We start from the raw sequence: 15606 nt of genomic DNA on the forward strand, positions 1-15606 counted from the left end.
AATTATATAAAACATCAACTTGGTTGTCAAAAAGCGGCCTTCACATCCAGACACTGTGCTTCATAGAACTAGATATGCTTCGCTTTTATGGAATTATGGATTGGACAAGTCAATGAATGGTTATGCTAGTGACAATCAAGACCCCCCTTAGCCTAAACACGCATACATTCCTTCAGATGATTAGGATTTGATAGATATTGAATAGTTGTGTTTCTGATAGTTGTGTTTCTGATAGTTGTGTTCTGATGCTGAGTACATATTTTGTGGTTTTGTTCTGATAGTATTTTGATGATGGGATTGTAGTTGCTTGTGTCCTTGTTTTCTTTTTTGGTGGAACACTTAAATGGTGATTTGATATTACAATTAATAATATATGTATCATTAATGATTCATATGTATCAAACAAAGTCAAACAAAATTCATTGTTGATAGTCTTGGAATGCTCATAATAAGACAAGAGATGTTCAAAAAAGGACTAGCACAAGTTGAAATCAATACATTGAAAAGTAATGCTTATTTTCTTTTCTAGATAGATTTAAGGAGACTTTTTAGAGAACAAACATTTGATGTTGAATTGAAATTGTGGAGAATTACTATTCATGAAGTGACACTCAATATTTGATATTGAATTGCAACTTTGTGCTTCAGACAAAGGGACTTAACAACTGAGTTGCAGTTCTTAAGAAACAATGCAGCAATAGCAAACTTTAAATCAGCTTAAAATTGCAGTGGATCAATTAACTGAATGATATGCATAAAATATATGTTTCATTAATTATTAATATGTATCAATCAGCTTAAAATTGCAATTGTTTTCTTTCTTTTTTGTTGCACAATTAAATATTGATTTGTCATTACAATTAGTGACACTTAATACTTTATTTATTATTATTTTTTTATAATTTTATGTATTATTACGTTAAAGTTACTGTTTTTGCACTTCACCAATAACTTCAATCCATATGTATTGTAACATATGTATTGGTTACTTTGTAGTTCTTTAGTTACAAAAATGATATGTATCAAACATATGTTTCAAACATATATATATATATATATATATATATATATATATATATATATATATATATATATATATATATAAATATGTCTAAAACATATATGAAATACAATATGTATCAACTTAAGTTCTCCAATTACTTTACTAATATCATTCCAACATATGTATGATTACAATTACAGTTCATCAGTTACATCTTAGTGTTTATTCAAACATAAGTATCAGTAACTTTGTCAATTCATTAGTTACTAGAATGATATGTATCAAACATATATATCATTGACAATTAAAAAGTATCATTACATTTATATGAATCATTAAACATGCTTAACAAGTAATGAGTTGAAACACTAAATACGTATTTTTCACAAAACTATTTAAACATACAGATAGTAAAACTTGACACATTACAAACAACTATCATTTGTAAATCCAAATACTATTGAGGACTTAAAACCTTAAATAGTACTCATCAAGAATTTCATACAAATTTCAAAGATTTAATTCAAAAATAAAAAAAATCACAACTTTTCTGGAAAGTAGTTGCAGGTGCGTCTGTTATGGCCTTCACACCTACACTTTCCACAATAATACCATCATCAATATTAAGTTGAAAAGCTATTGCATCCACTAAATCTCTATAAGATGTGTTTTCATGAATCACACTATTGTCAACCTTATACGAGTCGTATCTTGTAACGATCTACTTTTTGATTAAATAAGTGAAGTTTGTGAGTTTGTGTAATTTAACTATTTTACACCTCCACCTCCTCCCGTAGTCTCACTATGGTATATCTGGGGTGTATGGGTTACTACCATAGTTCCCGATGTATTTTGATAGCATTTATGCGATTTTGTGATTTTTGATGGCATCGAGAGCCTAATTTTGAACTCATGTGGATATCTTTTGATCTGTGCGACGGATGGTTGAATGTACTACGTCAACAACTTCGAAATATCAATTTTAAGTTGGGTAGATCCTTGGTTCAGGTCTCGGTGCACCCGAGCTCATTTTGACCTATTGGTTGGAAAGTTGGAAAGTTAGAAATATCACTACTAAAAAATGCCAAAAAGCAACATCCAGCGTCGTTTTTTTGGCTGAAAGCATCGCTTTTTTGCGTCGTAAAAAGGCCCGTTATTTTTTCAAAACGATGGTCTACGTAGCTTTGAAAAAGCGACGTGCATCATTTTTTGTTCTTCATGTGAAGAACATATGATGACCAAAAAACAAAGGACATCGGCATTTTATTGAAGAAAAAAATAAATTTTTTTAGAAAAATTGACACTGTCCATCGTATTTTGAGAGAAATAATTTTTTTTTTAGAAAAAGCAACATTGGTCGTCGCCTTTTGTTCTTCATAATGATTAAAAAATGACGTTGGTCATCACTTTCTGTTCTTCATAAGTCATCGCTTTTTGTTCTTCATAATGAATAAAAAAATGACAACCATCATCATTTTTCTTTTAAAAAAATTACAGATTTAAAAAGCGATGCAAAGCGGCGCACTTCTGGAAATGTATTTCAAAAAAGCGATGGACAAAAGAGACCCTGTCCGTCGCTTTTCTGCATTTTTTTGGATGCAGAAATCTGCATTTTCTGCATCCCACCTGCCAAATAAAATACAACTTGTTATATACAACACCATGCAACACACATTACTAATCATACAACAAACTACATCATCAAAACATTTAAGTAATTCAAATCATCAACGCTTCAACAACATCCAAAACACCTATCCAACATTCAAAAACACTTAAGAAGTATTTCAAAAACATTCAAAACACTTAAGTCTTTAAGCTTCTTAATTCAAAAGTTAATAGTTAAGTTCAAGAATTAATGTCTAAAAAATGTCTAGAAGCCAAATCCAACTAACACTAAGAAGTAGTCTCAACAAACTCATTACTTTCTATTTCTTCTTTGCTACTTGAATCGGGAGTTGAAGAACGGTGACGACGACTCATGCTAACCATTTGTTTCTTGAGTTCCTAGACAATCTTGCTCGTGACTTTATTTTGAGCAACAGACTGTGCCAAGGCACGTGTAAGATCTGAAATGTGCTGCAACATAGCAGCAAGCTAAACACCGTCAATCGCCTCAGCCTGGAGTGAGGAACCAATACTAGCCCATCCAGTACGAAGACGTCGTAAATTATTTCGATAACCAAAGTCATAGGTTTTCCCCTTTTTTTTCCTCCTGCCACTTTTTCGGACCAAATTTTAATTGATTCCTCCCGTGTAGGCTCGGTTGAGTCAAACTCAAACAAGTAGCGTATATATTCATTCTCCATATTAAAAAAGACATAGTAAATTTTACTATTACTAAGTAAGGTGAAATATAACGTAAATTTCAATATTTTTTGCTTACATATTGAATATAAAAAATAAGATAGAATGAAATAAACTAAAAAGTATAGATCATTTGGACTCGATAAGTAACTTATTTTATTCAGTCCTAGTGTTTCTTAACTAACACTTTAGACAGCATAACAAAGGTTCTGAAAATATAGTAAGTAGCATCAACAATACATATTAAAAAGACACCTTAAGAACCAATATGTTTGTTCATTCTATTTTTGGTGGACTATTGGACTCGATAAGAACATGGTGTTGCTAACAAGCACTTACTAGAAAATGATATAGCTTGTGAACTACTCAAAAGAGTCAAGCTTATTGCACGATATGTTTTATGAGAAAGGCACTAAAACAAGATAGAGGAGACCATATGGGTTACTTGCTAGTTGATAATAAAAGGTAGCCAATAGGAGAATGATATAGCTAGTTCAATATAAAAGTATAACAAAGTAAAATATAAATATAAGTCTTACATTGGCATTTTCAGTCCTGGACTCAACCCACACATCCGGGTCTGACTCATTCGTTTTTTTCTTCAGATGTGTTCGTCTGAAGACCTCAAGTTGAGTCGGTTCGCGACCCAGGTCCTTCTCCTGCAAACAAAGGGTAAATAAGTGTTACTAAGTAATATTTAATAAACTTTATATAAACACATAAATTAAAACCTAAGGTTACTACTTTCCATTTCTCAAACTATGAACCCGACACTCTTTGCACCTTCGGTGTGTAATGAGCCACCTTTTAAACTGGCTCTAGCTTTCCTATTTTGCTCAAAGAGTGTCTTATATTCAGGAGAATCCCAATAAATACACAAATCATCATATACGTCTTTAAGAAGCCATTGTACAACATTGCTTGCACGCCTACCACATTCAAGCTAGTTTCATATAACTCTATTGTGCTTTTTCAACCAAGTACACATTGTCTGGAAATAAATTGAGTAGCGTTATATGATATATGTATATATATATATATATACGCATATATAAATATATACTACTATTAAAGTTAACTAAATTATAATTAAATCTAGTATACCTTAAACTCTTCAAACATGGCTTATCTATGGTGTTCTGGAATCTTCAACCAACTGTGCCAAGGTTGTGAAAAAAGCCTCCTAACGCTCTCCCTTACTGCCTTATTAACTTCTTTTAATGCGGGATGCCACCTATAAAAGAACAAAATAAATATGTAAGCATGAATATTTTATTAATGAAAAAATAAACTTATGAATTAAAAAATAAACTTACGTTGATCCATTAGGCTCGATGAAGACTCTACCAAGCCTGTCTTTATCTCCAGGAACTAGACCAATCAAATGTACATCTGTATCATCTGCTACAAGTGGAGGTGGAGATACAGATCCAGATGTGGATGCTACTCTCAGGAGTACCCAAGGTTCACTAAATGGGGGAGTAGATGTCTATGCATTGGAGTTAGAACTGTCTCTCAACCGTAATCCTGAGAGATGGGGGGATGAATCATGAGGGGATGGAGTACCAGATGATAATATCGAAGTCCTTATATCTTTAGGAGGCCTGAAAGTACGTGGAGCATAAGAAGTGCACATCTATCGCTGTTTTTTGGGACCATGATAATCTACAGGTTACCAGTGTTAAATGGGACATAAGACCTCCTTGATGAAGAGGTGTGCATCTGTGGCTATGAAGAAAGTCGACCAGAAATATCATCAGGATTTATAGGTGTCCTAGATTTATTTTTATCAGTTGATTTCAAATTCTTATCAAGACGAGGCCGATCACTGCTACCACCGAATGTCATCTATATGCAAGTTTACATTAAAACATATAAAAATCGATTTGTATTCTACCAGTGATGCTAGCATCCCATAAATATACTTTTAAATATGATAATGAGAGTTTATTGTTATGGAGTCATCAACTTAGTAACTTTTCTTTTTATTTATTAATTATGTATAATACTTGATTTATAAGCATATTAAACCTTCACCAAATCAAATTCTTCAAGAAAGAACAACCGTTGAAGGATCCGATGTATATCTGTCGACACTTGTGAAGAATCCAATACACTTTCAAAGACACTTTGACACAAGTATATTACATATTACTCATGCCTATATATTTTATTTGTTGAACTATGTTATTTTTTCTCTATATATACCGGACCAAAGAAAGGGAATTGGTGGCTATAATAATTGATTACTTCATTGTAATATTTTGAATTTCTTTAAGTAATGCAAGAAAGGTGCATATGGGACACCTTGTTACATATTTTTTATATTTTCAACCTTCATAGTCTTTGCAGCTAAACGGATTCTCTTCCCTGATATAGGGCAAACAGCTTCATCAGTATCAGTCCTAATGTCGCCCATCACATTTATATTTGGCATTGCAAATACCTTTGATAACGCTATTCAAATACAAATGGTCAGAATAAAATGTGTCATTTTTCAGGTGGTATATTTCTGAACATTAGCTGCTGTCCAATAGTAGGACATTCCAAGCAAGGAAAGGATTTTCAATCAACAACTAATGTATATTACCTCTTCAAAACTGATTTGTAATTCATGTACACACTACATTTACTGGGATCAGATGGTATATCACCATAATATTATCGTTATAATTGATATTAGATTATGCCATTTATTTTGAGATCCAATCAAACACGGTAAAATCAATTTATGGAACACACCAGAATCTCAAATTACAATATGTATTATAGCCATTCAATGCACCGAAACACAACACCATAGTAGAACTGTGGCTACATTTTACATGCATGATGCAGGTGTAGCTGTGACAAATGAATTATCTGAGAGGAAATACAATGTGTTCTATGCTTATCATATCCAAAGATATCTGCTTTAGCGCAAAAATCAACAAGAAGTGAATCATTTTGCTGCCCAAAATAGAAATAATTGCTGACAAAGTGCTAAACAGAAGCTGCACAGAGCTGAACACATAATCTACTGGGACCCTTTGCAAATCACATTCATCTAAAAGAGATAGATGAACTACCATAACTGACATTTATCCAGAAATTTACAAAATCTGTAAGAGCCAAGAAACAATTCACAAAATGAAAACACTATCCACAAATTGATAAGAAAGCACAATATCCCTATTTTATGTACAAAAGGATTCAACCAACATGAAAAGGACCAATATCACCAGTTCTCAAAGACGCAGCAACCTCATCAGTAATAGTCAAGCAAGAAACTACCCAACTACTTAATGCAATCCACACCATCTTAGCCATCCACAGTGTTGTACTCCATGGAACCGCCATAGTCAACCAAGATTCAACACAAACCCTAAAAAAGCAATTACCTTTCTACACCAAATTCATTTATACAGAACCCCAAATCAAAGAATTACAATAAAAAAGATCCAAGATCCAACCACCAGACTATATTCTACTAAAACATATACACTAGATTGTATTCTACTGATGTTTTTATCACTATTGGTATTTCAGCCTTGATTTCCAAGTCTAACCATTAAAGAACAAACATTTTATCAAGAAAGAGTTGATGCAAATCTTGGTCAACCCAATGATCAAATGTAAAGTAGTAAGTACATTTTAGGCTAACAATTACAAGTCAACAGCACATTATTGATAGTACATAAAAAGCCCTTCTACTACCTGGATAACATTGTCACTATGTAGCTCATTATCTTGCCTCTGAAAATGGAGATTCAATGAAATACCGATTCTAGGAAATCTTCAATACACTAAACCTGAAGCCAAATTACCTAGAACCGACAATAATTATTCTCAAAACACAACAATTAACAACATAAACTTAAACAACAACCAAATTAGCAAGGACCCCATTCTTAGTTACATCATTAGCGTACAAAAAAATCATAAGTATTAACAAATAAGTAGTGGTAATAAAAACACTAACAAGCTAATCTATATTCTCTCAATCTTCCTCATCGCTTGTTTCATTTCCATCATTCTCCCATGCTTCCTCTTCCGTGGTTTTGGTCTCATTCGTCCTCCCAGAATGATTCATTTCCCTCGTCTATTTCTTCCGCAGTATTTGCGAAGTCAATGATCTCATCATCAGAAACTTCTTCTAATATGCATTAAGGATGTTCGAGATTGTTTTCCAACTCATCATCCACTATTTGATCAATAATTGCGACTTCGTTCTGGTATGCCACATCTGACACATTCTCAATCTCAATTCTCCCCACAGGCTTAGTCTTTATACCCACCACCAACTGGGTTTATCTCTGCACAATAGACATGTAGCATAATATACCTACCTGGCATTTTATGCAATGATAAAGGGATCATAGCGATTATATTGCCTCGTGTGCTTAACTTCAATTATATTATGTTGTTGATTCACCCTAATACCTCTAAGTGAGGGATCAAACCGCTTGCACCGAAATAGAATTATCTTCTTTTTTTGCCAACTAGGGTACCTGACTTCTAATATCTCTTGTACGACACCAAAATATACAACGATTTAACCACACGCCGCTGTTATTAGTTTTCTTATACTTAAGAACGTTCTCGATTTGAAACTTGAAACCGTTCACACAATATTTATCCATTGTCCAAATTTGAGTTGCAGGACCAAATATAATATCTCTCACCAATGGCAAATGTTCGACGGTACTATGTTCATCCAAAACCTACATATCATTAAATCAAAAGATAAATTTTATCAAATGACCTATATATAATTTTAGTAAATGCACATATGATCTTTCATACTTGCATATTCTTCCAGCAATTGGAAAACCTTGTATATATGGCATCATTACCCCATTTCCCAATGAATAAACTGTCAAGTGTACATCATTAGGATTTTTTTATTAGTGAAGTGTCCTTAACAAATTAATATAATTCGATAACATCATTAACACTTACTCAAGATATGGTTGAATCTCTGGACAATTGAGCAAAACATGTCACAATTGATTTTTTTTTCCATACCAGTGGTGCTCGCGTACAATAACTTTTAGATCTTTTACCCGAATTGTTAAAATCAATATAGCTGAAAACATAGGATCACCATCATCTTTATCATTACAATTGGACTTATTTCTCTTACATGTCACTTCATCCCCAAAGTAGTAAGAACAAAAATAAGCAATTTCTTTTGCAAGATAAGCTTCACAAATCGTTCCTTCAATCTTTCCCCTTGCTTAATAGTTTGTTTTCACTCGCCAATTTTCCTGCATAATTTTATCTTAGGTAGATAAAAGTAATATTTTACAGAAAATAATGGCATTAATTTAAAAAAACTTACCTCTCTCCTTGACACATACACCTCATTTGAACTGGGACTCCAAGACGTGCCTCTTCTACAAGGTGAACTGGAAGATGCTCCATCACATCAAAAAAGCCACATGGAAAGATCTTCTCCAACTTAGTAGGGATGACAGGAATATTCTGCTTCATTTTGTCCAAGCTACTCTCCAACAACTTTTCCAAACACAAATCTTTGAAGAACAAACTTATCTCTGTGATTGGTTTCCATATCCTCTCAGGAAGGTGGCTAAATAAGATAGGAATCAAGGTTTCCATAAAAACGTGACAATCATGGCTTTTTATACCAATCAACTTCCCTTCTTCCATATCCACTCCCTTTCCTAAATTCATAGAATAGCCCTCGAGCATCCTCAAATCCTTAACCCACAGACATATTTCCCGTTTCTCATCTAATGTGGATGAAAAACTGGCCTTGGGCTTAAATAATTTGCCATTTTCTTTTTTCCTTCAACCGCAATTCCTTTCCCTTGCAATACTCCTTAATATCCATTCTAGCTTTTGAATTATCTTTTGTCTTGCCCTTAACATCCATGACTGTGTTGAATAAATTATCAAAATAATTTTTTTCAATGTGCATCAGATCAAAATTATGCCTTAGTTTATCGTCCCCCCAATAAGGCAACTCCCAAAATATGCTTTGTTTGTTCAATTATGTTCAACACCATATCCAGAAAGTCTAAAAGGTGGGTCATCTGTAACTTTAGGAAAATTACAAATCTATCCCAAATCTGATGTCTTGACAGTAATGGAGGTGGCAAATCATTCTCAATATTATTCTTTTTTAAAGGCATTTTTCATCCTTCTAAACTCATGGTCCATTGGTTAGAACTAGCGGTGACAATCAAACCAATAATTTTTTCGACCATACTTTAAAGTGAATGCTTTACTATTTTCAATACAATATGGGCAATCTAACTTTCCAACAGTCATCCAACCGGAGAATATCCCATATGCAAGAAAATCACTAATAGTCCACATTAAATTTGCACGCATAACAAAATTCTGCTTAGTTGATATATCATATATCACTACACTTTCATGCCATAATTGTAGTAATTCATCTATCAATGGCTGGAGATATACATCGATCAAACTTTTTGGATTGCGGAAACCTAGAATAATACAATTTAGAAATATGTAGGGACTTGACATGCACATTTCAGGTGGGAGATTATATGGAGTAATAAATACAGGCCAACAAGAATGGTGTGAAACCATCTGCACATAATCCCAATCTAACATTTCTTGGCTCACTAGCAAAATCAAGATAAGTTCTATCGAAATGCTTCCAAGCTTCTCCATCTGATGGATGAGATAAGACTTTCATGGTGTCATTTCATGTGTGGGGCAGAACTCATCGAAGCATACAACCTCTTTAGCCTAGGTATAAGAGGTAAATAGTGCATCACCTTAATAGAAACCATATTTCCACTAGGAGTCCGCGTATAATGAGCATGTCCACAAAACTTACAATTTTCTAACTCTGCATCATTCTTATAGAACAACATACAACCATTTATACTACAATGGATTCTATTATATGACAATCCCAACTTGGAAACCAATTTCTTTGCTTGATAAAAATTTTGAGGTATGTCCAACTTTGGATTTACTAGTTCGCCCAAAAGACCAACCATAGAGTCCATAGCAGCTTGAGCAATATTCCAATCAGATTTGATACTCATTAATCTTATTGCAACTAATAAAGCAGAATGCAGACTCCCTTCACATAGTGGGTGACTAGCCTCTTCTAATTGTTGATAGAAACCCCTTGCTTCTTCATTGGGATCTTCTTCTAAATTCTGTTCGTGTTCCATCCCATCCTCAATTCCAAAAGCATCATTGACAATTTCATGAATCCTATCATCATATTGTACTATGTTGAACTCTAGCATGTTGAATCCTAGCATGTCGACCATATACAAGCATGTCATATTCATCCACAGGCAATGAATTATAAAATATACCATTCAAACCATCTCTCTCTCAGTGATCGACCCACACAAAGTATCTTGGCTTAAATCCATTACAATAGAGATAAGTCATAACAATATCTGGTTGAAAAAACTTCAAGCACCTACATGGACTACAAGGACACCTAACCACTCCACTTTTTTTATATAGATCGAGTGACATCGCATGATCGATAAAACCTCTAACGCCATTAAGATATTGGAGTTTTAAACCAACAACATTTTCATAATTCATATCATACATCCAAAAACAATGATCCATCTACAAAAATATAGATATTCAATAATATGCAAGTTTGCATTAAAACATATAAAAATCAAGTCATTAGTTCACATTTCAAGTGACTACACTTAAATCATTTTCAAGTAGCTACACTTAACCATTTTCAAGTCACAAGGTCACAATTTCAAGTACCTACACTTAAGCATTTTCAAGTCATTAACTTCACAATTCAAGTAGCTACGCTTAATCATTTTCAAGTTACAAGTTCACAATTTCAAGTAACTACACTTAACCATTTTCAAGTCACAAGTTCACAATTTCAAGTAACTACACTTAAGCATTTTCAAGTCATCATTAACTTCACATTTCAAGTAGCTACACTTAACCATTTTCAAGTCACAAGTTCACAATTTCAAGTAATCATTTAACCATTTTCAAGTCACAAGTTCACAATTTCAAGTAACTACAACACTTAATCCTTTTCAAATCATAACTTCACATTTCAAGTGACTACACTTAACCGTTTTCAAGTCACAAGTTCACAATTTCAAGTACCTATACTTAAGTATTTTCAAGTCATTAACTTCACAATTCAAGTAGCTACACTTAAGCATTTTCAAGTCACAAGTTCACAATTTAAAGTAACTACACATATGCATTTTCAAGTCACAAGTTCACAATTTCAAGTAACTACACTAAAGCATTTTCAAGTCATTAACTTCACATTTCAAGTAGCTACACTTAACCATTTTCAAGTCACAAGTTGACAATCATTTAACCATTTTCAAGTCACAAGTTCACAATTTCAAGTAACTACAACACTTGATCATTTTCAAATCATAACTTCACATTTCAAATGACTACACTTAACCGTTTTCTAGTCACAAGTTCACAATTTCAAGTACCCATTTAATTAACCATTTTCAAGTCACAAGTTCACAATTTCAAGTAACTCCACTTAATCATTTCAAATCATAACTTCACATTTCAAGTGACTACATTTAACCATTTTCTAATCACTAGTTCACATTCTCAATTTTAGTATAAGTCAGATAATTCAATAAATTTAATAAAGTTAATAAGTAGAGGCGTCGAATGTCCCTCTCACACCATATAATCATCACAAAACCTATAGCTTTAGAAGCCTTCTACAATAAATAATCCCACCATTACATTACTTATAAATACTTCACTATACGAAAATAGAGAGAAATAAACTTACCTTTGTTTGGCCTAATTTAAAGAGAAAGAGGCAAGCGATCGTCGAAAATTAGCAACCAACCTTTTTTTCAAGAAATAGCAACCCAACCTGTTCATAATGGAATATTATATCACACATAAAGTAAAAAGTTAGCATTAATATTATATCACTTGATGTTGACCACTTAAGAAATGAAGCAATATACTAGTTAAATGAAATTTTCATCTAACAACCGTTGCAGCCTTCCTTCAATCAGTTAGTTTTTCTTTAGACTTAATTGAATCAGCCGAATCTACAGCTTCAACATGGCTTTATACACCAGACTACATAGCACACAATGAATTGTTAGCCTGTTGTGTTCACAAGTTGTATAGCTACCAACTTGTAGGTTTTGTCCTGTTGTTTACCGGTTGCCAGGATCCTTATTATGTATGAAGTCACTTTGTTTTGTTAGGTTAAATCCAGGACCTATTTACCTTAGAACATTTCTGGAACATGAGGAAGACTACAAGCATTATACAAAACAAGAAAGAACATAAGGGAACACAAGGTGGCTTGATTGAAATCTTAAAACTGATTTTTATGCACATAAACAAGGTAATAACATTATGCACATAACAAATCATGCTAGATGTGTAGATTTGTTGATCTTCTTTCAACCCATATTTGTTGTTTTCTACTGGTGGTTGGCCAATATCTTAATACGTTTAAGGCAACCTGAAATTATATTTCTGTTCACTGCAGCATTCTTCTCATGATATTGAAATAGAGATAGTAAACTGCACTTTTGATTTTCTTACGAGTGAAACACTAAGGGAATGTGTACGAAGTTAAATAAAGCAGCACACATTCACTGTTTAGGTTGAACTTTGGGAATTGGTGTAACTTGTCAGCTGTAAAATCATAATATAGTCTAAATAGCTAAGTTGCTTTGTTGCTAGAATGAAACTAAGTCAATCTGCTATGCAATTATGCAGATTTTGCACCATAACATATGCAAATTCATCTTTTGTTAAATGCATAAATACATTTATAACTTAAGATGTTTAAACTCTACACTTAACTTTTTAAGTAACCGATATAACTTTCACAATCCTCTTTTTAGTTTTTACCCTCCCCCTCCTCTTTTCAAACCATATGTCCTTCTCCTGATGAGAACAAAATTAGCTAGCATAACAGAAGACAACACATAAATTTGAGAAAACTAGTACTAGACCTATCTTTCACTGGCAATTTTCACCATTTAGCATGGAAAACTTTTCAACTAGGCTTACCCTTGGTACCTTGGGCAATGTCATGACTTCAAATTAACAACAATCAGATTACGAACTTGCAGAACTTAAGAAGGAAAAGTCCCTTCACAAGGAATGCTAATACAATCTCTTCCATTTAACCAAAGGCTAAACAATTCTAAAAGTGCTATTTGCAAGAACGTACTACTTTTGGACCACATTTCCCTATACGTACATTCTGAAACACTTTGGTACCACATTTCCCTACCCTCCCTTTGTTCAATTTTTTTGTCCAAAAAATACAATTAATTTCACAAACTAAGTAAACATAGATCGATAAAAAGGTCAATATCAAATAACAGACATAGAACCAGTCAACACCCTTCGTGTTAGATGCTTGCAGTCAGCCAACATTATTTTGGTAGTGAAGTAAATTATCCAATTCTGAGTTGAAGGAAAAATCAGTACACGATGAACATATCAAGAACATACCTCGTCGAAGAGAGCTTCGGCTGCGACGTTATAGTGACGGCTGCAACTGATCGGAGAAAGGAAGGAGGAGAGAAAGAAAGAGAGAGAACCGGCGTTGAAGGAGAGAGAGAGAAAGGAAAGAAGAGAGACAAAAAGAAAAGCAATGGATCAGTTGCCCTAATACGGTGTGGACTAGAAATTTGACTTAATTTCGACGGCAAATTTCGCTTTTTAAAAATTTATATATTTAATTTAATTTTTTAAAATGTAAAAATTATTTATTTATTATTAAATTAAAAATATCCATCGCTTTTTATAAATAATAAAGAAAAATAAAAAATAATTACAAATTGTGATGGATAACATAGTTTTTCTAGAATTAATATTTTAAAAAACACAAATTATAGCAACGTTGTCCATCGCTTTTAATAAAAATAAATAAAAATAAAAATTAAATTTCAAAATCGACGGACTACATCGCTTTTTAAAAAATTAATTATTATTTTTAAATAAATTACGACACTATCTGTCGTATTTATTTAAAAAAATTATAAATTACTTGTTAATTAGTTGGCATAATAATCTGCGAAAAGAATGATGGATATTAAGACGTTGGCCGTCGATTTTAATAAAAAATAAAATTAAACTAAAAAAGTGACGGATAGTGTTGCTTTTTCCTTCGCTTTTTAAAGCGACACAGTTTGTTGCTTTTTTGTGTAGCTTTTTGATCCTTTTTTAATAGTGTATGGGTGTGGGACGCACATTTGATCAAAACGACCTCGAATATAAAATTCGACTTTGATAGTAGATCCAAAACATTAATTTTAGGGTGGTAACATAATTGGTGTGATTTTACGACTTTTAAATCTCATTTCGATCCTCGAATTGAAAAATTGCGATTTTGGGTTTCGGGGGTCAACTTTGTTAAAAAAAAAAAATTGAAATTTCAACTTCGACAACGCGTCCGGAACGTCGAATTTAGTGTGGTTGCATAGTTCACTTACGTTCATCGGACTCCAAATGAATTTTAAGCACCTCGTCAGAGTCGGGGAACTAAAAAAAATGGTTTTTTTAGGTGGTGTACAGTATAAATAAACAACTTTTTTTATCCTATTTTGATCCGTTTTATCTATTCTTTCACGTTACATCTTGAGAGTTACACCCTAAAATAGTGTGAGAGTTTAAAAGTGAAGCTTGTGGGAGCTTGAGAAACTAGATTAACATCTATTTCTTGATTCTCTTACGGATTTAATGTAAGAATTCACTCTTTTCTTTGTAATTTCTTGATTAATTTCTAAAAACCCCAAGAATCTTAGGACTTGATTTTAAACGTCAATTTCACTTCTTTTAACTTGAATAATATTTTAATCTTACTATTACTAGTTTTTCATCAATTTAACCTTCAAAACAACTTTGATGCTTGATTCTAACCTGAATTTCAAAGATTTATACCGGGTAAAGCTTAAAAATAATTTTTCTTTGATTTGAACCTCATTTTTTACTCAATTTGACTTGGGTTTCTATAGGTTCCTAAAAATATAGGAAATACATTTTTGAAGTAAAGTTATGGTTTTGCCCTTTTTTCCGAAAACTCATTTTGAAATTCCGTTTTGATCCTAAACCAAAAGTAGTCAATATGGGTATCATTGATTTTATTTTTACGCTTAGATTCTATATTTGATGTTTTTAGTAGAGTTCAGAATCGTTTGCGAGGAATAAGGCTTCTTAATTAGGGTATTTTGACTTTTGAGGTAGGTTATGACTTAATTTTTTCAGCCTGGGATGGGTAGTAAATGACGGTACAAAATGCATATTAAGGGTGGGAACTAATAATGAAAACATATCTATGT

At 32.8% G+C, this 15606-nt stretch overlaps 1 long non-coding RNA gene across 9 annotated transcripts; it reads right to left on the reverse strand.

The window, feature by feature from the left end:
• Nucleotides 1–2318: 2318 nt before the first annotated feature.
• LOC124887312 lies at nt 2319–13941 on the reverse strand. 9 transcript variants are annotated; one of them, XR_007044779.1, is made up of 10 exons: nt 13778–13941; nt 12075–12161; nt 8634–10559; nt 8252–8559; nt 8096–8165; nt 7007–8013; nt 4627–4837; nt 4415–4544; nt 3850–3969; nt 2319–2629 (listed from the first exon to the last, which is right to left on the reverse strand). It is a non-coding gene; the product is annotated as an uncharacterized LOC124887312 (long non-coding RNA). The 9 variants fall into 9 exon arrangements; XR_007044777.1 differs by having other exon boundaries at nt 8096–8559; XR_007044781.1 differs by lacking the exon at nt 8096–8165 and having other exon boundaries at nt 7007–7605; nt 8252–10559.
• Between the last annotated feature and the right edge of the window lie 1665 nt (nt 13942–15606).

The sequence above is a fragment of the Capsicum annuum genome, chromosome 9 (assembly GCF_002878395.1).
Source record: "Capsicum annuum cultivar UCD-10X-F1 chromosome 9, UCD10Xv1.1, whole genome shotgun sequence".
Taxonomy (NCBI): Eukaryota; Viridiplantae; Streptophyta; class Magnoliopsida; order Solanales; family Solanaceae; genus Capsicum; species Capsicum annuum.